This window comes from Delphinapterus leucas, chromosome 6 (assembly GCF_059928025.1).
Source record: "Delphinapterus leucas isolate spDelLeu-1000000601 "Yukka" chromosome 6, BTC_Dleu_Yukka2, whole genome shotgun sequence".
Classification (NCBI taxonomy): Eukaryota; Metazoa; Chordata; class Mammalia; order Artiodactyla; family Monodontidae; genus Delphinapterus; species Delphinapterus leucas.
In genome coordinates, this window is record NC_143134.1 from 87,711,547 (window position 1) to 87,737,129 (window position 25,583).

Below are 25,583 nucleotides of genomic sequence, written 5' to 3' on the forward strand. Positions count from 1 at the left end.
TACTATTTTTATATAAAAATTTCAGGAAAAAGTTTTTCCACACATATTCTAAATATACCCTAATCATGCTTCTATCCTCTCTGTCCCAGCCTAACTCCCACTAGAATGTAAGTCCCTCCTCCACAATGATGTGAGTCCTCACCATCCTGCCAGAATATAAGCTTCATGCGAGCAGATACTCCTTTTTTGTTCACCGCTCTATACCTAGCTCCAAGAACAATGCTTGATAAACAGTAGTCACTCAATAAATATGGCTGAATAAGTGAATGTACATCTGCATGCATCTTTACCCAAAGACAGGAACACTAAAGAAAGAAATCAAGTGGAGGCAATAAGAATGCCTATGTTACTTGGGTCTTGTTACAGTATTAATAATGGATAACATTTATTAAGCACTCATTAGGTAAATACGCTAGGCACTATGCTAAACACTTGATATGTAAAAATATGATATAGACACTAATATTAATTTTATTTTTTAAAAATCTGAAGAAAACAATTTTTGAGAAGTTAGTATTATTATGTACCTACATATAATATCTTTTTTAATTTAGCAAAGTACTAAACCATCTTCATGAGTTACTCTTCATAATAAAATTATAGAATAAAACAGTGTTCAAGTTCTTATTTGGATTCTCAAAGTCACAAAGGAAGTAAAAGAGGTGCAATAAGGATTTTGATTCCTTAATTCTAGTATATGGCCAAAGCAGCTCAAATTTCTTCCCAGAAGACAAAATACAAACATCTGTGGTACTGTTGCCTATGTCACAAGGTTCTGGTGGGGGAAAGTTAATAAGCGATTACAAAATTCTTTGTAAATACAAAGTGCTATAGAAATGCAAAACATCTACAACAACAATAATTAGTTCTAATCACCATCTCTTTTCTGTGTGCAGCTGTCTCTCAGAATTCACTTTGGGAGTTTAATCACCCCATCTCAACAAATAAAGTAACCTCCCTCTTTCTCAGACCCTACTAAGAAGCTGTCCCTCATTCCTCCCCACAGCCATGCCCAAGCCACCCTCCACCCCCTACACACATCCTTCTCCCACATGATAAGCAAAGGCTGAATGCTGACATTAATAAGAAAAAAGAGTTCAGATTGAGCCTTGAGCCTTTTAAAACCCTTGAATTTTAAACAAAATTGGGCACAAGGTCCTGGAGAAATATACAGACATTTCAAAACAGAACTCCCCCTCCTCCCCTACACAGGTAGGGAACTTTTCCTCCCTCTGAGTTCCAGTAATGCTCAGGTAACTATGCTAAAATACCAGGTTGACAAATTGTTTATTTAGCAATGTAAGGCTCATAAAAAACACTGAATACCTATAGCAATCATGACACTGATCAATTCAACATTCATGTTTGTACTGTCTATGGCTTCTTGAGTAGTTGTAAAAGACCATATGGCGCACAAAACCAAAAATATTTACTATCTGGTCCTTTATAAAAGTGGTTTGTCAACCTTTAATAGGGTATGAATATATGTAGAGAAAAGGTCTGAGGCCGGAGTCCTAGGGCGCTCCGATATGATAAGAAATATGAGATAAAAAATATGAGGAGGAGCAGTTCATGATATAGGCAGGAAACCAGGGGAGTGTGGTGTCTCCAAAGTCAAGTGAACATCGTTTTGAAGGTCCCAAGGAGTGATCGACTATGTTAATATTGCCTAGTGGATAAGCAAGATGGGGACTTAGAATTAAATGCTGAGTTTCATAAACTGCAGGCCACTGGTGGCCTTCACAAGAGCATTCTCAGTGGAATGGTAGGAATGAAAGTCTAATTGATGTGGTAGGTTCAGGAAAAAATGGGGAGAGAGGCACTGGAAACAGATAAGAGTTATGCTAGAAAGGAAAACAGAGAAAAGAGCCATAAATTGAAAATGGTTGTAGAATAGAGTACATTTCTGTACTGTTTGTGGTTTGTAGTTCTGTGATTTGCAGTTCTGTGGTTTGTTTTTTGTTAAGATGGTATATTACAGCATGCTTGTGTGCTGATGAGAACATGGGAATGAACCAGTAGAGATGAGAATGATGATGAAGATGGGCAAGGAGAAGAGGTTAAATTATGATACGCTGTGGCAACTGCATCCTTACTGGAAAGGGATAGAGTTTCAGCAGTTGGGTGAAGAGACTCCCTGTGTCAAACATCTAGGGTAAGCAAGGGTGCTCAAAAAAGAAAGGGAACAATTTATTTGAAACAGAACAATTAAGGTGGGCCCTGAGGCAGACAGCTAGCTGGCCTCACTCCTGTAAAAGGTAGTGGTTTTCACCTAATGGAAAGGGCCAGGAAGGGAAGACCTTGGCTGAGCTGTCCAGGGATGGAAAGCATCCTGCAGACTCTGAAAACAAACCTGACTTGAAAGCCATGTTGCCTGCAATAGGACAGCACTCCCTAGGTTGGTTTTCCTTTTGTTATCCTTTACTAACATCTCATTCAGATATTCCAGCTTTCGATAGAGAATCTCACAAAAACCATATGTTCACGTGAGAATCCGCATGGTAAAAGAGCACAATCTCCTTGAGGCCAGCCAGGGCAGTGAGGGAAACTGTGATCAGGAAAGGGTGAATGAATTCCACAGGTGATGCCTAGCCACAAAGTCCACAAAGCCCTTGATTTTCACTCCTTAAAAATTTTGTGTCGTATTTAATTAAGAGGAAAACTCACAAATTCATAGAAGATGAGGGGCATAAAGGAGGGACAAGTACTAGTAAGATCATGGGTATAAAGGCATACAGTTTCTCTTATAAAACAAAACTCTGAACTTTCATGGTTTAACTCTCCAGAAAGACTCTCCAGGAAGGGAGGGGAAGTTCAGCAACCCTGTCCCCTTAATTTCTCCTTCCCAGGTGGGTTCTTTAAACCCAAGAACTGTAACTGACCCCAAGAGTACAATGTTCTTTCTTTCACATTCTGTTACAAGTGTAGTACTCAAAAGTCCTCCTGCCTTTGCAGGGTAGAGACAGACTAGAACATTCAAAAGCCTTTCCAGGAGACTGGGGGAGAATGAAGCTAACAGAAACTGCAGAAGCAAGAAAACAGAAATATGAAATCTAGGCACATGGGCTTTGAAGCCAGATGATCCTGGATTTAAATCATGGCTCTGCCACTTATTGGTTATACAACCTTGAGCAGGTTACTCAACCTCCCTGAAGCACAGTTTCTTCATCTATAAAGTGAGTAAATTTCTACCTACCTGTGTCAGTTCAAGTCCAAGAAGTAGACACCAAGATCAGACTAGACTTGCAAGAAACTGGGGGAAATGCCTGTGGAAAAAAATGGGGAGAAAGCTAGAGAAGGCTGAGATCTGCCAGACAGTGACACACATCTAACCTGTGAGAAGGAGCGAGGCAAAGAAGGAAGGTAGGAGGGGCCTTAGAATGCCATGAAGCTTTCAGAGAGTATCTGAAAGCTGATGTAGAATCCTCAGGCCAAAATCATCTGTCAGAGGCGTCCTCTGTCTCACAGGAATGGGCCTGCTGCGTACCACCACTGTCTGGAAAAAGACCACAGGAAACGTGGCCTCGGAGCAAATGTGGTGGTGTAGGTAGATCAGAGCAGGCGGGGCATCAACTACGCTGCCCACAGTAGGAGATCTGAGAGACACATTCCCATGGTCGCACACATCTCCTTCTCCACAGGGGACTGGGGAGCAGCTCCTCCATGGTTCCATGGGGCCTCTCTTCCTAAGCAAGGGCCCACTGAGTGGAAAAAACTACAGCCCTCATCACTGCTGCTGATCTCAGGCCTGCAACTGGTACTCATACTCTGCCTCCTCCTTTCTAAATTCCCCTCACTGTCATCTGTCACCTTGGCTGGTCTTGTTGATTCACCTGGTAGTGTGACCTAAGCCTTCATTCCTGAAGTAGGTAATCATGCTGTGGGTAACCACATCCTTCTCAGACTAGAGTTGCTGCATGTGTCCATTCAAGAGGGCAAGGAAATACCAGGAAATGCCCAACTGCATCACAGAGATTCCACACATATTCCCTCCCTGTCCCCATTGGGTAAAAACACCCTTACCTTCTCCTGCTGATCAGGGTCAATTACTTCTGCCAATATGGTGGCTCTTCTCTCAGGCTGGTCCCTGGACACAGGAGTCCAAAATGCCCTGGTGGCAGCCATCGCTTATAGTTCAATAGGATCCTTGCTGTGTCCCCTGGCAAGAGTACACCTTCTTTAGAGATCAGAACCTCCAACTCTACAAAGCTCAGAGGTGCAGGGATAGGAAGTACAAAATACCGCACTGGGTCATTGCGAGTAATGGTAAGTGGGGTTACTTCTGCTTGTACCCCTTGCTTCCCAGAGCCATGTATTCTTCCCATACACACACTGGCACTTTAGCTGTGCCTTTAAAAGGCTATTCAACATTTTCTGAGACCAGCTGCCCCTGGCTGGTATAGTATGTGATATGACCAGTGGACCTATGATCATGGGCCCACTCCACACTTCCTTCACTATGAAGAGGCTCCCATGTTTGGATGCTAAGCTGTGTGAGAATCCCTGCCTGTAGATCAGGGATTCCATAAGCCCCTAAATAGTGATGCTGGCTGAGCCATTACAGGTAGGAAATGCAAACCCATACCCCAAATAAGTCATATATTCCTGTGAGGATGAACCACTGGCCCAGCCATTGTGGGAGAGGCCCAAAGCAGTTGACTTGCCACCAAGTAGCTGGTTAGTCTCCTCAAGGAAAAGTGCCCTATCAAGCGCTCAGCATTGGTCTCTATTGCTGACAGGTTGAATATTCAGAGGCAGCAGGAGCCAGAATTCCAAGGGCCTGCAAAGTGATTGTCCCACTGGAGCTTAACATATGCCCATACCGCATCATTTCCTACCACGGACACTTCCAACACCATAGGATCCTCCAGATCCTATTGGCAGAGACTTTCCTTTTCTAGGTCTCACTCAAAGCTGGCAGCCTTCGGTCACTCTATGTGAGCCAGAGCAATAAACCTAGCTGTAGAAAATATTGCTTTTCAAACCTAAAGAGGACTACTGGTGCTGTGCTTCCATCTTTGTGGTAGGGGACACAAGATGCAGTGATTTGTTTTTTACTTTGGAGAGCTATCCCAACATACTCCTGACCATTGGAATCCTAAAAACTTCACTGAAATGGCAGGTTCCTGAATCTTTGTAGGGTTTTTCTCCCATCCTCTAGAGCACATCAGCATGCCATCAATGAAATGGATCAGTGTGATGGTCTGTGGAATGCCCAAGCTGTCCAGATCTCATCAAGCTATATTATGACTGGGCAGGAAAGCTGACATAGCCCTGAGGCCAAAATGTAAAGAATATTGTTGGCCATCCCTCGTGAATACAAACTGTTATGGCCCTCTTTTCTGACTGGAACTGAAAAGAATGCTTTTGTCAGATTAATGGCCATATACCACGTACCTGAAGTCTTACTGATCTACTCTAGCAATTACATCATATCTGGCACAGTAGCTATGATGAAGGCTATTGCTTGTTTAAGCCAGCAATAGTCTTCAGTCGTGCTCCAGGGATGTGATATTGTTTCTGATTTATTATCGTGGCTGGGAGAGGAAAGAACAATTTCAAAGCTTCCCACTTGGCCTTCCTCATTATATCTTTTACCCCACAGACTAAGAACCCAACATGAGGGCTACCCTAACATGCAACTATATCAATGCAATCAGGAACAGGAGAAATGACCACTGAGTGTATCCACAAACCCAGCAGGCCCACTTGGAGCCAGATGTGAGCAAGGACTTCATTTATTATGTGGTCCCTGTAGGCCTATTAGAGGTCCACTCTATTAGAACTATGCTGATGCTTTGGGTCTCCAGGTATCAATGTCAACTCAGACTGTGGGTCTAAAAATGTCTGGGTATTTTGCCTTTCCCAATATACAATCACCCAAGTAAACGTCCACAGGTCCCTTTGGGAAAAGAACTAGGGAAATCATCATAGTATATACCTGCCATGCTTTGCTACCTATTTTTCTCCTGGGGACATCATGCTCTATTACCATCTCCGCAACTCCATGCAGCTCAAGTCCCTTGGCTGTTCCCTCAGACCCTGAAGGTCATTTCAATTATTATGGTCTCTATTACAATGAAGCGCCTCATCCCCATGGATATGTATGAACTCAGCTCTGCGACCACCTCTCCTACAATGAGCCCTGACCTGTAGAGAAGAGCCACCACTGTGATGCTAGTGCTACTCTCACCAGTGCTTTCCTGATGGCCTTGGTGAATGGTGTGTTTCCTGAGCTCTCTCATGGAATACAATCAATGGATATGTTTTGTATCCTCACATAATGTAGTCATTCGTCCTTGGCCACTTTCCTCAGCCTTCTACTATCTGCCAAGATAGCTCAAGCATTTCTACTTCACTCAACATTGGGCATCACTTTCTTTCTTTTTTTTTTTTTACTATTTAGTTTTAAGAGTTCTTTATAGCTCGGACCTTCAAGATGGCAGAGGAGTAAGATGTGGGGTTCACCTTCCTCCCCACAAATACATCAGAAATACATCTACATGTGGAACAACTCCTACTGAACGCTGGCAGAAGACCTCAGACTTCCCAAAAGGCAAGAAACTCCCCCAAGTACCTGGGTAGGGCAAAAGAAAAAACAGACAAAAGAATAGGAACAGGACCTGCACCTCACGGAGGGAGCTGTGAAGGAGGAAAAGTTTCCACACACTAGAAGCCCCTTCACGGGCAGAGACGGGGGTGGCAGAGGGGAAGCTTCGGAGCCACGGAGGAGAGCACAGCAACAGGGGTGCAGAGGGCAAAGCGGAGAGATTCCCACACAGAGGATGGGTGCCGACCGGCACTCACCAGCCCGAGAGGCTTGTCTGCTTACCCGCCGGGGCGAGTGGGGGCTGGGAGCTGAGGCTCGGGATCCCAGGGAGAGGACTGAGGTTGGCTGAGCGAACACAGCTGTGTGGGCTAGTGCACCACAGCTAGCCAGGAGGGAGTCCGGGAAAAAGTCTGTAACTGCCTAACACGCAAGAGACCACTGTTTCGGGAGTGCGAGGAGAGGGGATTCAGAGCACCACCTAAACGAGCTCCAGAGACGCGCGCGAGCCGCGGCTATCAGCGCGGACCCCAGAGACGGGCATGAGACACTAAGGCTGCTGCTGCTGCCACCAAGAAACCTGTGTGTAAGCACAGGTCACTATCCACACCTCCCTTCCGGGGAGCCTGTGCAGCCCGCCACTGCCAGGGTCCCGTGATCCAGGGACAACTACCCCGGGAGAACGCACGGCGCGCCTCAGGCTGGTGCAACATCACACCGGCCTCTGCGGCCGCAGGCTCGCCCTACTTTCTGTACCCCTCCCTCCCCCGGCCTGAGTGAGCCAGAGCCCCCAAATCAGCAGCTCCTTTAACCCCCTTCTGAGCAAAGAACAGACGCCCTCAGGTGACCTACACGCAGAGGCAAGGCCAAATACAAAGCTGAACCCCAGGAGCTGCGCAAACAAAGAAGAGAAAGGGAAATCTCTCCCAGCAGCCTCAGGAGCAGAGGATTAACGCTCCACAATCAACTTGATGTACCCTGCATCACTGGAATACCTGAATAGACAACGAATCATCCCAAATTGAGAAGGCGGACTTTGGGAGCAACTGTAGACTTGGGATTTGCTGTATGCGACTGACAGGTTTCTGGTTTTAATTTTTATCTTAGTTTAGTATTTAGCATTTATTTTCATTGGTAGATTTGTTTACTGATTTGGTTGCTCTCTTCCTTTTTCTTTTTATATAGAGATATATATATTTTCCCTTTTTCTCTTTTTGTGAGTGTGTATGTGTATGCTTCTTTGTGTGATTTTGTCTGTATAGTTGTTACCATTTGTCCTAGGGTTCTGTCTGTCCGTTTTTTTGTTTGTTTTAGTACAGTTTTTAGCGCTTGTTATCATTTGTAGATTTGTTTTTTGGTTTGGTTACTCTCTTCTTTCTTTCTTATTTTTTTACTACTTTTTAAATTGTTTATTATTAATAATTATTTTTATTCTTTATTCTAATAACTTTCTTTTTATTTCCTTGCTCCCTCCCTCCCTCCCTCCCTGCCTTCCTCCCTTTCCTTCTAAGCCGTGTGGCTAACAGGGTCTTGGTGCTCCCCAGGTATCAGGCCTGTGCCTCTGAGATGGGAGAGCCGAGTTCAGGACATTGGTCCACCAGAGACCTACTAGCTCCACATAATATCAAATGGTGAAAGCTCTTCCAGAGATATCTGTCTCAACGCTAAGACCCAGCTCCACTCAACGACCAGAAATCAACAGTGCTGGACACCCTATGCCAAACAACTAGCAAGACAGGAACACAACACCACCCATTAGCAGAGAGGCTGCCTAAAATCATAATAAGTCCACAGACACCCCAAAACACACCACCAGACGTTGACCTCCCCACCAGAAAGACAAGATCCAGCCTCAGCCACCAGAACACAGGCAAGAGTCCCTTCCACCAGGAAGCCTACACAACCCACTGAACCAACTTTAGCCACTGGGGACAGACATCAAAAACAACGGGAACTACGAACCTGCAGCCTGCAAAAAGGAGACCCCAAACAGTAAGATAAGCAAAATGAGAAGAGAGAAAAACACACAGCAGATGAAGGAGCAAGATAAAAACCCACCAGACCTAACAAATGAAGAGGAAATAGGCAGTCTACCTGAAAAAGAATTCAGAATAATGATAGTAAAGATGATCCAAAATCTTGGAACTAGAACAGAGAAAATGCAAGAAACATTTAACAAGGACCTAGAAGAACTAAAGATGAAACAAGCAACGATGAACAACACAATAAATGAAATTAAAAATACTCTAGATGGGAATCAATAGCAGAATAACTGAGGCAGAAGAACAGATAAGTGACCTGGAAGATAAAATAGTGGAAATAACTACTGCAGAGAAGAATAAAGAAAAAAGAATGAAAAGAACTGAGGACAGTCTCAGAGACCTCTGGGACAACACTGAACACACCAACATTCGAATTATAGGGGTTCCAGAAGAAGAAGAGAAAAAGAAAGGGACTGAGAAAATATTTGAAGAGATTATAGTTGTAAACTTCCCTAATATGGGAAAGGAAATAGTTAATCAAGTCCAGGAAGCACAGAGAGTCCCATACAGGATAAATCCAAGGAGAAACACGCCAAGGCACATATTAATCAAACTGTCAAAAACTAAATACAAAGAAAACATATTAAAAGCAGCAAGGGAAAAACAACTAACACACAAGGGAATCCCCATAAGGTTAACAGCTGATCTTTCAGCAGAAACTCTGCAAGCCAGAAGGGACTGGCAGGACATATTTAAAGTGATGAAGGAGAAAAACCTACAACCAAGATTACTCTACCCAGCAACGATCTCATTCAGATTTGATGAAGAAATTAAAACCTTCACAGACAAGCAAAAGCTGAGAGAGTTCAGCACCACCAAACCAGCTTTACAACAAATGCTAAAGGAACTTCTCTAGGCAAGAAACACAAGAGAAGGAAAAGACCTACAATAACAAACCCAAAACAATTAAGAAAATGGGAATGGGAACATACATATCGATAATTACCTTAAATGTAAATGGATTAAATATGCCACTAAAAGTCACAGACTGGCTGAATGGATACAAAAACAAGACCCATATATATGCTGTCTACAAGAGACCCACTTCAGACCTACAGACACATACAGACTGAAAGTAAGGGGATAGAAAAAGATATTCCATGCAAATGGGAACCAAAAGAAAGCTGGAGTAGCAATTCTCATATCAGACAAAATAGACTTTAAAATAAAGACTATTAGAAGAGACAAGGAAGGACACTACATAATGATCAAGAGATCGATCCAAGAAGAAGATATAACAATTGTAAATATTTATGCACCCAACATAGAAGCACCTCAATACATAAGGCAAATACTAACAGCCATAAAAGGGGAAATCAACAGTAACACATTCATAGTAGGGGACTTTAACACCCCACTTTCACCAATGGACAGATCATCCAAAATGAAATTAAATAAGGAAACACAAGCTTTAAATGATATATTAAACAAGCTGGACTTAATTGATATTTATGACATTCCACTCAAAAACAACAGAATACAATTTTTCTCAAGTGCTCATGGAACATTCTTCAGGATAGATCATATCTTGGGTCACAAATCAAGCCTTGGTAAATTTAAGAAAACTGAAATTGTATCAAGTATCTTTTCTGACCACAACGCTATGAGACTAGATATGAAATACAGGAAAAGATCTGTAAAAAATACAAACACATGGAGGCTAAACAATACACTACTTAATAATGAAGTGATCACTGAAGAAATCAAAGAAGAAATAAAAAAATACCTAGAAACAAATGACAATGGAGACACGACGAACCAAAACCTATGGGATGCAGCAAAAGCAGTTCTAAGAGGGAAGTTTATAGCAATACAATCTCACCTCAAGAAACAAGAAACATCTCAAACAACCTACTCTTACACCTGAAAAAACGGGAGAAGACTCAAATCAATAGAATTAGAAATGAAAAAGGAGAAGTAACAACTGACACTGCAGAAATACAAAAGATCATGAGAGATTACTACAAGTAACTCTATGCCAATAAAATGGACAATCTGGAAGAAATGGACAAATTCTTAGAAATGCATAACTTGCCAAGACTGAATCAGGAAGAAATAGAAAATATAAACAGACCAATCACAAGCACTGAAATTGAGACTGTGATTAAAAATCTTCCAACAAACAAAAGCCCAGGACCAGATGGCTTCACAGGTGAAGTCTACCAAACATTTAGAGAAGAGGTAACACCTATCCTTCTCAAACTCTTCCAAAATATAGCAGAGGAACACTCCCAAACTCATTCTACGAGGCCACTGTCACCCTGATAGGAAAACCAGACAAAGATGTCACAAAGAAAGAAAACTACAGGCCAACATCACTGATGAACATAGATGCAAAAATCCTCAACAAAACACTAGCAAACAGAATCCAACAGCACATTAAAAGGATCATACACTATGATCAAGTGGGGTTTATCCCAGGAACACAAGGATTCTTCAGTATACACAAATCAATCAATGTGATAAACCATGTTAACAAATTGAAGGAGAAAAAACATATGATCATTTCAATAGATGCAGAAAAAGCGTCCGACAAAATTCAACACCCATTTATGATAAACACTCTCCAGAATGTAGGCATAGAGGGAACCTACCTCAACATAATAAAGGCCATATATGACAAACCCACAGCCAACATCGCTCTCAAGGGTGAAAAACTGAAACCATTTCCTCTAAGATCAGGAACAAGACAAGGTTGCCCACTCTCACCACTCTTATTTGGTACAGTTTTGGAAGTTTTAGCCACAGCAATCAGAGAAGAAAAAGAAAAGGAATCCATATCAGAAAAGAAGAAGTAAAACTGTCACTGTTTGCAGATGACATGATACTATACATAATCCTAAAGATGCTACCAGAAAACCACTAGAGCTAATCAATGAATTTGGTAGAGTAGCAGGATACAAAATTAATGCATAGAAATCTCTTGCATTCCTATACACTAATGATGAAAAATCTGAAACAGAAATTAAGGAAACACTCCAATTACCATTGCAACAAAAATAATAAAATACCTAGGAATAAACCTACCGAAGGAGAGAAAAGACCTGTATGCAGAAAACTGTAAGACACTGATGAAAGAAATTAAAGATGATACAAACAGATGGAGAGACAGACCATGTTCTTGGATTGGAAGAATCAACATTGTGAAAATGACTATACTACCCAAAGCAATCTACAGATTCAATGCAATTCCTATCAAATTACCAATGGAATTTTTCACCGATCTAGAACCAAAAATTTCACAATTTGTATGGAAACACAAAAGACCCCGAAAAGCCAATGCAATCTTGAGAAAGAAAAACGGAGCTGGAGGAATCAGGCTCCCTGACTTCAGACTATACTACAAAGCTACCGTAATCAAGACAGTATGGTACTGGCACAAAAACAGAAAGATAGATCAATGGAACAGGATAGAAAGGCCAGAGATAAACCTACGCACATATGGTCACCTTATCTTTGATAAAGGAGGTAGGAATGTACAGTGGAGAAAGGACAGCCTCTTCAATAAGTGGTGCTGGGAAAACTGGACAGCTACATGTAAAAGTATGAGATTAGGTCACTCCCTAACACCATACACAAAAATAAGCTCAAAATTGATTAAAGACCTAAATGTAAGGCCAGAAACTATCAAACTCTTAGAGGAAAACATAGGCAGAACACTCTATGACATAAATCACAGCAAGAACCTTTTTGACCCACCTCCTAGAGAAATGGAAATAAAAACAAAAATAAACAAATGGGACCTAATGAAACTTCAAAGCTTTTGCACAGCAAAGGAAACCATAAACAAGACCAAAAGACAACCCTCAGAATGGGAGAAAATATTTGCAAATGAAGCAACTGACAAAGAATTAATTTCCAAAATTAACAAGCAGCTCATGCAGCTCAATAAAAAAAAAAAAACCCAATCCAAAAATGGGCAGAAGACCTAAATAGACATTTCTCCAAAGAAGATATACAGATTGCCAAAACACATGAAAGGATGCTCAACATCACTAATCAATAGAGAAATGCAAATCAAAACTACAATGAGGTATCACCTCACACCAGTCAGAATGGCCATCATCAAAAAATCTAGAAACAATAAACACTGGAAAGAGTGTGGAGAAAACGGAGCCCTCTTGCACTGTTGGTGGGTATATAAATTGATACAGCCACTTTGGAGAACAGTATGGAGGTTCCTTAAAAAACTAAAACTAGAACTACCATATGACTCATCAATCCCACTACTGGGCATATACCCTGAGAAAACCATAATTCAAAAAGAGTCATGTACCACAATGTTCACTGCAGCTCTATTTACAATAGCCAGGACATGGAAGCGACCGAAGTGTCCATCGACAGATGAATGGATAAAGAAGATGTGGCACATATATACAATGGAATATTACTCAGCCATAGAAAGAAACGAAATTGAGTTATTTGTAGTGAGGTGGATGGACCTAGAGTCTGTCATACAGAGTGAAGTAAGTCAGAAAGAGAAATACAAATACTGTATGCTAACACATATATATGGAATCTAAAAAAAAAAAAAAATGGTTCCGATGAACCTAGTGGCAGGACAGGAATAAAGACACAGACGTAGGGAATGGACTTGAGGACACAGGGAGGCGGAAGGGTAAGCTGGGACGAAGTGAGAGAGTGGCATGTACATACATACACTATCAAATGTAAAATAGATAGCTAGTGGGAATAGTGGGAAGCAGCTGCATAGCACCGGGAGATCAGCTCTGTGCTTTGCGACCATCTAGAGGGGTGGGATAAGGAGGGTGGGAGGGAGACGCAAGAGGGAGGGGATATGGGGATAACGTATGCATATAGCTGATTCACTTTGTTATACAGCAGAAACGAACACGACATTGTAAAGCAATTATACTCCAATAAACATGAAAAAAAAAGGGGGACTTGTATCAGAATATATAAAGAAGGGGCTTCCCTGGTGGTGTAGTGGTTCAGAGTCCGCCTGCCAATGCAGGGGACACGGGTTCGAGCCCTGGTCCAGGAAGATCCCACATGCCACGGAGCAACTAAGCCCGTGCGCCACAACTACTGAGCTTGTGCTTTAGAGCCAGAAGCCACAACTACTGAGGCCACATGCTGCAACTACTGAAGCCCACGCACCTAGAGTCCGTGTTCTACAAGAGAAGGCACCCCAATGAGAAGCCGGCACGCCACGATGAAGAGTAGCCCCCACTTTCCACAGCTAGAGAAAGCCCGTGTGCAGCAACAAAGACCCACCACAGCCAAAAATAAAAATAAATAAAATAAATTAATTTTTTAAAAAAAGAATATACAAAGAACTCTCAAAACTCAATAAGAAGACAAACAAGCCAATTTTTTAAAAAAACGGGCAAAAGATTTGAACAGACACTTCACCAAAAATGTTAAATGAATGGCAAACAAGCACAGGAAAAGAGAAGTTCAACATCATTAGTCACTACAAAAATCCAACAAAGCTCAGTCAGCTACCAATACATACTTATTAAAATGTCTAAAAACAAAAAAACTGATAATACCAAGTACTGGAGAGGATGTGGAGCACCTAGAACACCCATACATTGCTGATGGGAATGCAAAATGACACACCCATTTTGAAAAACACTTTCCTTATAAAGTCAAACCATACCACCCAGCCATCATACTTGTAGGTGTTTACCGAAGTGAAATGAAAACTTATCACAGAGAAACCTATATGTAAATGTTTCTAGTGACTTTATTCATAATCACCAAAAATTAGAAACAGACCTAATGTCCCTCAACTGGATGGCCAAAGCATAAGGAAAAGGGACGGAAGGAAGAGAAGATCCAAGATGCAGGAAGAGCAGCGACTGAGACAGATCTGGGGTCTAAGCAGCAGCAGTGGGAAGTTCTCTTTAGAACACATTCTCACTAACTCAGATCTAGCAATTCCCAAGCTCTTTGCTGCTTGGTTCTGAGTTTCAGATTCCTGGGAGAGACTATGATTGCACCGCTTTAAGCTGGATGTCTACCTCTGGACAAAATTGGCAGTAGGCAGTGGGCAAGTTACCTAAGTCTGAGAAAGTCGCTGGGACTTGTCCCTGTGCACTGCAGCCACTCACAGCAAAGGGGAACTGTGTGCTAGGTAGGTGCCCCAAGAAATGTGTATTATAAGCAAAAGGATGCACCAGTCCTCTTCCACTAGAGGTCACCAACAGGATATGGAAAGGACAAAAAGAGTTCAGCGGCATTCTCATTACTTTTTCCCCCACAGTCTCTTTAATATCCCAACAGGTTTTTGTCTACAGCCTAGGAGAAATTACCCTCATTCTCATGTTTATATTTTAAAGTTTTGTTTAAACTACTGACAAAAGATCATATGCATTCTCACTCGGTCCTTCATCTAAAAGATAATACCTCTAAATGCTTAGGTTATGACATATATACACTATTGATACTATGTAAAAAATAGATAACTAATGAGAACCTACTGTATACAAGGAACTCTACTCAATGCTCTGTGGTGACCAAAATGGGAAGAAAATCCAAAAAAGAGGGGATATATGTATACGTATAGCTGCTTCACTGTACTTTGCTGTACAGTAGAAACTAACACAACAGTGAAATAAAGCAACTATACTCCAGTAAAAATTAATTAATTTAAAAAATAAAAATAAATAAATAAATGTTTAGGGTATGTTAAGTAGTAGCTTTAACATGCTACTACCTTGCTCAAAAACTTGTAGGGGCTCCCTATTACCTACCACATTAAAGCATCTGAGAATTTAGAGTTCCTTATCAAATAGCCCCTCCCTGACTTTTCCAACTCCTCATTTATTAAACATCTGTTGAACATACAGTGATCTCTACTTTCTAGACACTAACATGAATATGATGACCTTATTTGTCAATCTTATTGACAAGAATTTATGGGCATAATGGAATCAAATATCTGAACTGAGACCATCCCAGAATATTTGTGGCATGTTTGCCATAATTAAAAGATATCACACACACCAAAAAAAAAGTTGAAAACACAGTCTCTATCTTGCAAGAGTAGTTATGTGTGGTACAGGCTACTGCCCAGCAACCTTTGACCCTGTTCAGAATCCAGGCTGCCCCCAGGCCTACCTTGTTCACGCCCACCTTGCTTTTCTTTTGCTATTCCTTTGACCTTGAAAATCTTATCTTGTGCATCATCACTCTATTCTGTGCCCCCAACTCGAGGAAATACGGTAACCATCTTCAAAATATTTGTGCTTACTAACCTCTCCATACTCTGAACAATTCTTGTAACATAACAAAAAGCTGTCTTTTCTGAGTATGAGAAGAACTTTGCATGTAATTTTTCAAAAATTAAGGAATTGGATAAATTTTTATCCAATTTGTAATACTTTAGTATCAAGAATAAGTTAAACGATAATTATGTGTTTTCCTTAACGCAAGCACCTCCCTTCATAAGGTAATCTGTCTCTCTACTCCTTGGAACTTCCATTACATTTCATTCCTCTACTGAGCACAAGTCGTTTTCTGTTTTGCATTATGGTTCTCTGTCAATACCTGCTTCTTCTGTGAGATTACAGCTCCTTGAGGGAAAGATCTGTGTCTTACTCTAATGTGCACCCCTTCTAGTTCTCAGCACAACACACTTTTTTCTTAAATGAAGGAAGGTATTAACCAACAGAGATTTCTATGGTGATATTATTACAGTCTCATCTTCCATATAAGCCTGTCGAACAGCCTAGAAATAAAACACTTTAAACAGTTCAGAGAACCGTATCTGTGAAATTGTTGGTACAATGTAATTCTAAAGTAGGTTTGGGGCCCCCCGACTATACAGAAAGCTGTCTTCTCTTCTGTGTTACTTTCCCAAGCCAAAAAAAAAAAAAAAGATAGTGGTTCCTGAGAAATAAGTGCTAATTTTAGCATTCCGTATATTAATGATTAGCAAGCAGCCAGTTCTTTCTCAGTAGCAGTACAGTAACATGGTTAGGAACTTGGGGTCTGCTGTCAGACTACCTGGATTTCAATTTTACCTCCACCACGTATTAGCTATGGGACCTTAGGCAAGTTGTCTAATATCTTTGTGCCTCATTTTCATCACTAGTAAAAGGCAGAAACTTAACAGTACAGTCCCTCTAAGGGATGGTGTGAAAAATTAATGATTTAATATATTGAATATTTAAAGTGTTTAGAATAGTATACCTGGCACTTTGTTTAAAAGTGATTGCAATACGTAGCACTACATTTACCTTACATTCCCTATTGGTAAGTTTCATGATGTTAAGAACAAAATGAGTGTTTTTTTCTTTTTATCTCCTACAGCACTTAGCAGAGTGAAACAAATACTAGACGTTCAAAAAATTACGACGTGAATTGTATTTGAGACACAGAGATCGAATGCACAAGAAAATGAATGTAGGTTAAAATGTAAACACAATTAATTTAAATAAAAAGAGTTCTTGGCATATCATTTGCATACCTTCAGTTATTGCTTTTTAATAAGTTGCTAGGTGCTTTATGACTTTATCTTTTTCTTGCCCTCTCAGAGCATGTAGTTTGGTGTAATACAGGTTATAACTCTCAGAACTGCTGGCCTCCTGACAAGCTATTTAGTCTGAGTGATGAGGTTACTGCAGCAAAAACTGGGTTAAAGTACATTACTTTTCTGCTGGAGATGAAAGGCCAATAATCCCAGAAAACAGCGCACAGAAAGAGTTGGGCCAGCCAAGCACTTTGTGAAGGCTCATTTAGACCCTCCGCCGTGGGGTACTATGAAGGTGAGTGTCCTGATGCCAGGGTCGCGGGCCCGGAGGCCTGAGTGGGCAGCTGGCCTCGATAGGAGAGACAGAGCCCGGCCGAGGCCGCTGGATGAATCATTCTCACCTCTCTAGGCAGGTGCGGGCGGCAGGATGGTTCCGCTTCACCACGGTGCGGGCGGGACTGGGAGCGGCGTCATTCCCCGCGGAGGCCTCCCCCGGACCGCCTCCTCCGGGCGGGCACTGACCTTGCCGCAGGCGTCCGGACTGCCGCAGTCCCAGCGCCGCAGAGCCCGGAGCTGGTGGGGGGCGCCCACTGGCACCCGGACCCACAAGCTCGTCGGGGCGGGCCGCAGAGCCCATGTGGAGCCGCCGCCCTCCCGCCCTCCCTCGGCGCTTCATTCCCGCGTGCGGTCGCCGGCTGAGGCGCGGAGGCCGCGCGTCTAGGCGCCGGGGGGCGGGGCGGGGCGCGCGCCCCCCGGGCCGCGGAGGTCGTGTCGCGCGGGCGCACGCGCCGCAGCCGCGCGGGGCGGGGAGGGTGGGTATGCTCTGGGCGCGCGCGCCGCCGTCGCTTCAGCCTGGTGTTCCGCTCGCGCAGCCTGCTCCCGGCGCTCGGCCGCAGCACGCCGACTCCGGAGCAGCCATGGGCTGCGCGGGGCCCGCGGTGTAGAGTCCGCCAGCCCCGGACCCGCATCCCTCACACTGACAGTCCCGGTAAGCGGGGGCGGGGGCGGCGGGGACCAGGCAGGCACCGTGAGGGGCGGGTCTGCGGGCAGCGGACAGCCCTCCGTGGACTCAGAGGTGCTGTGTGGGAGCCGTCCCGAGGGTCTCCCTGTGTAAGTGGATGAACCCCGAGTATCCCTGCCTCTACCCGTTGGGAGAGTCCCGGAGGCGGTGTGCGGAGCCGCCCCCATGGAAGACCCCTGTGCGAGTGGAGATTCCCAGGGCTTTCTCGGCATTTGCTGCCACGGGGAGGCCCAGTGTCGAGGACGCCATCCCCAGAGAGACTGTGTACCTACGGGAGGGCAAGGGTGGTCTCTGGTGTTGTCTCAGTAGAAGACCATTCGGGAACATAGGGGAGCCTTAGGGAGCCTGCACCGTGGGGACGGACCCCACAGAGGACCCGTGTATATAGGAGGACCCGAGACTGTGCCCTAGAACTGCCTGGAAGAAACCTCTGACTGGAAGGAGAGGATCCTGCCATGGGATCCAGGCCAGGAGTAACTTCCCGTATGCTCAAAGGTCTTTGGCTTTGACCTCCTTCAGGGCTCATTGTTTCCTAACTTGTATCTCTCCAGCGTGGTTGAGAGGCAGGGGTCCTGTGGGGCTGCGCCTTTGTCCGTTCGTCCTCCACCCCATTAGAGTTTGTATTCTCCGTGGTAGCCCAGTTGGCTCCGAGCTCAAGGCAGGAACTTCTCTCAGAGCACAGGGTGCAAGAGAGGGGAGGACCAGTGAGGCCTCTGAAGCAAAGAAAGGAGATTTGAGCCCCTGGGCTTGACCCTCAGGAAGAAAGCAGTAAAATCAGGTAGAATAACTGACTCAGCCAGGTCCTGTAAAGAAAATCCTTTGACGGAAGGAAAAAAGGATATGTAGGATTATTGAGCACCAGTGTGCCAAATACTAAACCAGGGATGTTTAACATCTCATAGAATCCTTACAACAGCCTTATGAAATTATCCCCTTTTAAACATTTGGCACTTTAGACTCAGGTTTAGCAATTTGCCCAAGGTCACAAAGCATGGAATCATGAAATCTGTTTTCCTAAGTTTATTTGGGTATCAAGGAGAGGCAGAAGCAAGAATGTTTATTTGTTAATAAATTGCATTAAGATACCAAGCACCGGGCTTTGCAATAGTATACGCTCAGTAAATGTGATGATTAATTAAGTAGATGAAGACAGTTTAATTGGGGATGAGTGTGCTGTAGGAACTGATTTCCACTGAATCCCCAAATTTCAGGGTGTGGCTTCCTTCACTGGCAACCCTACTGTAATTATGCCTCTGAGTGGCTCTGCACTTAATTGGGTCTGGGAGAGGCCTCTGGGTGTAGTCTTTGACAGGACTTGCTCTGGGGATCTAGTGGAACCCTTCGGAGGATGGAGTATTCTGAGACTACCCTCCCTGCTTGCAGAATCCTTGAGGGAGAGGACAGAGAGACAGGATCACTTTTAGGAAGCATGACCTACAGTGTCTTTGTGGCCGTCTGACTCCATGCACTAGCAGACATTGGTCCACAGATACCACTCAGGATACTTGCCCAACAGTGCCTCTACATGATGAGGAGGAGGGCAGGAAAGGCTCAGAGCCAAGAAAGGTTTATTGGGAGTCCATCGTCTGGGGAATGCAAAGGGTCTGTGCCTGACATAGCGATGCACCCTCATCTCACCCCCTGGGCTGTAGTAGCTTTCATTCCATCTGAATCCCAAGGGTGTGAATTTGGAGCCAAGGATAGACTCTGGTTTCTTGTCCAAAAATGGAGTGGTGAGGGAGCTAAGCAGTGGAATTCACCAGAGTATTCTGGAAGAGTTTTCCTGTTCCCCTTCCTTTCTCCTTCCACATAGCCAAACCTAGTGACATCCTCCTTTAACAGAGGTGGGTTCCCTGGGCTCCTGGGGTTACATAGTGAGAAGGGAGATCAGGCTTGTGAGAAGACAGAACAACCTGGGTGTGGCATCTCATGCACAGCTCAGTGGAACAAACTCTGACAAAGGCTGATATTGGTTAAGCACCTGCCCATTAGAGAATTGTTTATAATCCCCTTTCAGTTCAAACACCTTTCATCAGTTTAACACACCAAAATAAACTGGGATATATATCTTTTTAAAGAAAATCAGAGCAAGCCTGCAAATATGATCTTTGCTCCGATTCAGAGATTTGTCACTGGGTTTTATTCCTAAACTCGTCTTTTTTACTGAGGGCTCTTGGTATCACACCCACTCATGACCCTGGAAAACTTGCTAGATGGCTCCAGGTGCTCCCCAAATATTGGACCTTGGATATCACTTCTTTGATGTCCAGCATTGGGTAAACATTAAGATTACAAAATCCTAAGAATACTGACTGTCTCCTCTAATCACAACGTGAGTCTGCAAATCAAATCATTCCACAGTGGGTATGAAGGATGTCACCAGGTGGCCTTAATCTTCTTTTTTAAAAAAAGCTCTCTCTAAAGAGAAATAAAAGAGGAGAGCATGGCTCACACAATTTCACTTGAGTGTACCCAAATGAGTCTGGATTTTTTAGCCTTTAATCTTCCTCATCATCTCTGACCACATTCTTATGGTTTTCTTCCTCCTACATTTGCCATCTTTAGACAATGCTTCCTCTTCCTCAAACACATAAATAGTAGGACCTTCCCCTGCCCGTTTCTCATACTCCTTGTATTTTTTCCAGTACACCTGTTCCTAAGTGGATCATATTTATGCAAAAAGTTTCCTTTCTTTTTAGCTACAGAATCTATTATCTTCCAGTCCCACATGCTTTTCTCCAGCAGTGCTCTTGGTTTCTGCTATCTTCATTTCCCAAATTGCTTTATTCATTTCTAATGGGAATATCATTATCTACTCCAACCCCTCAATCTTAATGACCAAGTTCTGACAGAAATGCTTACCAGCTTTTGACCAAGAAACCAAGACCATCAGTGCCCAGCTGGAGACATGACTATTTTTTCTATTATAACATCCCCCTTCATCCTTCCTCCCCTTCCAGCGGGAGAAGGGGTCCTTCCTCCCCTTCCAGCGGGGTCCAGAGACCCATATACATTTACTAAGTGCTACCCACTTGCCAGGGCACTATGCTAGATAAATATGAGAGTTCCTTGTCCTTGAGGTGTTCACATAGGATCAGTCTGCATTTCTCTAATCATTTACTATAAAAAGTAAGAAGAAAAAAGAGAAGTACAGCTTTACAGAGTATCTATAGGAATCATCATACAGTATGCCTTTTCCCAGGCATCACTGAAGCACCACTGCTGTCCTGTGCCTCCTCTGGCAGCCACGTCCTTAGCCCCCGTGCCATTGCCCTGCCAGAATTACTTCCGCCCATATACTTTGAGTGAACTGGCCACTCTTGGCTCTCTATGATAATAATGACAGTACCTTATATTTGGATAATATGTGACAATTTACAAGCCCTCTTACATGATCTCATTTGGTTTTCAGAAATGTTTCACCTTAACTGTGGTCTTCTTACTAAAACAACAGCCTGTTGGTTGGCTGGCTGGTTTTCTCTCCTTTTTTTTGTTTTGTTTCATTTTGTTTTGTTTTGTTTTGTTTTTTGAGCCTCCTAATCAGGGTTACGGGTCTCCAGAGGGAAAGCCCCAATGATTTACTACAGCCTCTACCTACCAGCCCTTAGGCTATGAAGAGGAGTTTCCTGTTGGGTCCAAAGGCCAAGCAATGCACTCACTGGTCAACCCTAGGACTTATCAGGGCTGTCCTGCTACCTGGCCTTAGAAAATCCAATTCTCTGTGTTTTCTTTCCTCCCTGAAATCTAAATACATATTCCCTTCTAGACAAATAGTTTAAGCATACTACCTCAAACCAGTTCTTTGGGCTAATTCTTATGTGAAGGCAGGTTTCTTTGCCTATTTCTATCTAACACCCGGCTGGCTTCATACCATCTAAGCCATGATGGAGTCTCCATATAGTTCCATGCCTTGGCATGTGCTTTTATCTCTTCCTGGAATGCCTTTTTTTTCCTTATCCACTGGGGTAACTCCCACTCAGATTTCAAAATTTAGCTCAAGCAACACTTTTTTTTTTTAATCCTACACTTATGCCCCCTACACACGCACATACTCACACTGCTTTCTCACAGGCTGAGTGAGGTTCCATTTGTTCAATCTACCAACAGTTACTAAGTGCCTAATTTGTGCCCAACACATAGTAGGCTGCACTCAGCAAATATTTGTAGAATCAACAAATAAGTCATGATAATTAAGGTGTAATGAGTGCATTAAATGGGGCTGAATCTGTGCTTCAGGGCCCCAGAGCAGAGAACAGGGAGTGTCCCTCCATCTTGCTGAAAAGCTCTGCTTGCTAAGTGCAATCACACCAGCCAGTCACTGATGGTGTGCTATTCCTTAACTGTTGCTCTGCTTCTGTGGGAAGCCTGCACTGTAGCTTCTCATGAAGACCCATCCCAGGCCCCTAGAGGCTAAAGATCATGCCATAATTTTGTCCTCATGTTTATTAGAGCTTTTGGACTTCCAGTAAATATTAAACAACAACAGCACCTCCCTCACGCCTCATTCTCTTGAGCTGAGTCCAAGAAGACATTTTTACTCAGTCTTCAGCCCTCCTGCTCCTTGGAATTCTCAGAAGAGTCCTGTGCAGTCAGGGGTGACTGTGTCTTCCTGGGCTGACTGAAGCCAGTGCCACTGCACTGGATAAACAGAGGAGACTGGAAGAAGACAGGGAGGTATCAGTTAGACCCCTTTAGACATGAAAACTAAAAGTAGCCCATAGGCTACTGCCAGGCAACAGAATGGCTGACTAGAAACAGGCTCCAGGAGCACTGTGGTGAGGGAATGGATTCCTAAAGCAGGACCAAGATACTGGAAATCAGCCAGACTATTTCGGGCTTGAATTCCTCAAAGACGAGCAGAGGGTAAGGAGACTGTTTGATAATTTTTGTTTAAAGTCTCTAGATTGATGTTGATGTGCACAGTGAACTTAGGGTCTCTGCTGTGCATTCTGCATTTTGTAGACCCTGGTTCTGCTGGTTTTCCATACCCTTATGGCTAATCACCTGCTGTGTTAGGTACATGGCTTTCTTGAGGTTCTCAGACAACCTTTTAGGCACATGCTATACCTGGAGCCAATTGTCAACCACCTTGAAAATTTTCACCCTTATTTGCAGATGCTGCTCATCTCATGCTAAATTTCTCCAGCCCAAACCCAGGAGGGAGGAGATACACTTTTAAGTTTACTGCACGTGCCCTCAGGGCAGCTGCCCTCCTGTCGGCCAGTTCACAGTGCCCCCAGGACACAGCATAAATGCAGGGGACTGTTGACTTTGGTAATATTAGTCTCTCTTTTTTTCTAATTGTGGTTGTGGAAACTGGCCAAATTCTAAAATTCTGTAGCTCTCTCCTGTGGTCAAAGAAATCACCCATAACTGCTGTATGGTTACCTGTTCTTACCCCTGCTAGCCCTGAATCAGCAGATAGGGTCCCCTCTGGGGAAGCAGAGTAGATGTGATGAGATGAGCAGGTGACTGTATAGTTTCTAGAATTGTGTTCTGAAGATTTGGTCTGATCAGTCTCTCTGGCCAACTTTGAGGAAGAGAAAAGGTAGTGACACCATGATCTCAAACTTTTTATGTTGCCTAGTTATCTCTGCAACATTCGTTGAACCAAGATTTATAGAACACATACTCTGTGGAAGGCAGTGGGAACCATCTAGACTTTTCTCCCTCTCAATCTCAGTGAAAAACTGGGATTCCTTTTTCCATCTGCTCAACCCACTCTGGTTGTTTTCCCCTGTCTCCCAGCTCAGAGGTTTTCTTTGCCTTGTTCCTGCCTAGGGAAGCCTTCATAACCTCCAAACAATCACTTTTAGTCGCTTTTGAGCCTTTTTCAAACAGCTGCCATTCCAAGAATCAGATGAAAGCAAGTAAATGTGCTTTACATTTAGCATGCCCAGTGAGGAGACTCCTGCCTGTTGAGAGGCTCCTCACAGTCAGAAGTCTTTATCGAGATCTTTGGAAGAGGTTCCCTAGCTGCCTTCCTTTTCCTTATTTTGCCACCAGCTCCTGCTGTGGAGCAGCCCCTCCTCCTCTTACTCCCACCACTTTGCCCTTATAAATCATCCCACTGCGTTGTAAGCATGTGCTCTGCAGAGAATGGGTGTGTCTTGCACGCACACATTTCAAGCTGCCCACATATGTCTTACTGCCTGACAGATTCACCTAGACAGACTTCTCTTCCCTGAAGAAAGTTTCTGGTTGTCATCTGTTTTCATTTCCTCCAGATCGTAGAGTCAGAGAGCCCTGTTCGACCTCATGTCCCTCTTATTCACCACCACCTGCTCCTGCTCCCATGAGGTTTTTTTCCAAGCCTTCCCTAGGTTCTACAAATCCTCTGACAGTCACATCATTCTTGGGACAATGTCTTTATATCCCTCTTTCATCCTTGTTAGGGAGGCAGAAAACCCCAGTTCCACCCATCAGCCAAAGGAGTAATCATTAGATATAATTTGTGGCATCTTTGCAACTTGATTTCCTTTTAACTCACTCTTCTTCCTAGGACTCCTTCCAGCACAGCAGAGGCCAGGTTTTTCTCATCAGGCATTTGTTTTTAACTCCTCACTAATCAGGACCACTTGTTTCTCTAGAAATTAGAACTGATTTTGTTAATTTTTCAAACACCCCAGGTGCACATCGTGGATATTTCAGCATACTTGCTTTTAATCAAGGTGTCTTTTGCATATAGTTTCAATCCTCTCCATTAAGAATTAAGGGGTTTTAGCCTCACTCTTAAAGCCTAATTCTGTTGTGTCCTCACAATTTACTCTCAAAATCAAAGCCTTGTGATGAAAATGACTTGGGGTCTTGTTTGGATTTTGATGCCTTCTTTTTAATGGCTCTGCTCTACATTTGCTGCCCTTATGGGCATAAAATGGCCTAGAAAACTGAAGGGGGAATAGCAGTACTCCAAGATCCTGTGGTCAGGGCTAGAAAGTAGTTTTTTTATTTTTGTCTGTTTTGCTGGTGGATGTTATCTTCAGTCTTCACTGAAATTCCTTTGAAGATAAACTCCAAATCCACTGCAGTGACATCATTAACAGTTGAGTAGCTTAATAGTGATTCTTGGTATCCTTACAGAGAGTAGTGGTTGTGCAGGACTGCAGTGTGTTGGGATATGCTTGTGGTTAGTTTGCCAATACACAATGAGTCAGGTCACTTACAGAGTAACCCTCCTAATTGGCTGGCCTTTGTTCAAAAGTCTTGTTACATTATCTGAAAAAGCCAATAAGAACCAAATGAATACCATTGATTTTCCTCCAGTGAATCATTCTTGAAAAAGTGAATTTCGTATGGTTATTCCAGGTCTCCAAATAAGTGTTTATCAACCTTTTTTTTAACCCATGCCTTCTAGCTGATAAACATTAATGTCGGGACTTCCCTGGTGGTGCAGTGGTAAGGAATCCACCTGCCAATGCAGGAGACACAGGTCCAATCCCTGGCCCGCGAAGATCCCACATGCCACGGAGCAACTAAGCCTGTGCACCACAACTGCTGAGCCTGCACTCTGGAGCCCGCCAGCCAGAACTA

The 25,583-nt window shown here is 43.4% G+C and overlaps 1 pseudogene across 1 annotated transcript in view; it reads right to left on the reverse strand.

Moving 5' to 3' along the window:
* Positions 1-9,074: 9,074 nt before the first annotated feature.
* Positions 9,075-25,583, reverse strand: part of LOC149748994 (uncharacterized) — a 42,103-nt pseudogene continuing 25,594 nt past the window's right edge. Inside the window, exon 2 of the transcript XR_016393587.1 lies at positions 9,075-25,268. The product of XR_016393587.1 is annotated as an uncharacterized LOC149748994 (transcript). The remainder of the gene's footprint in view (positions 25,269-25,583) is intronic.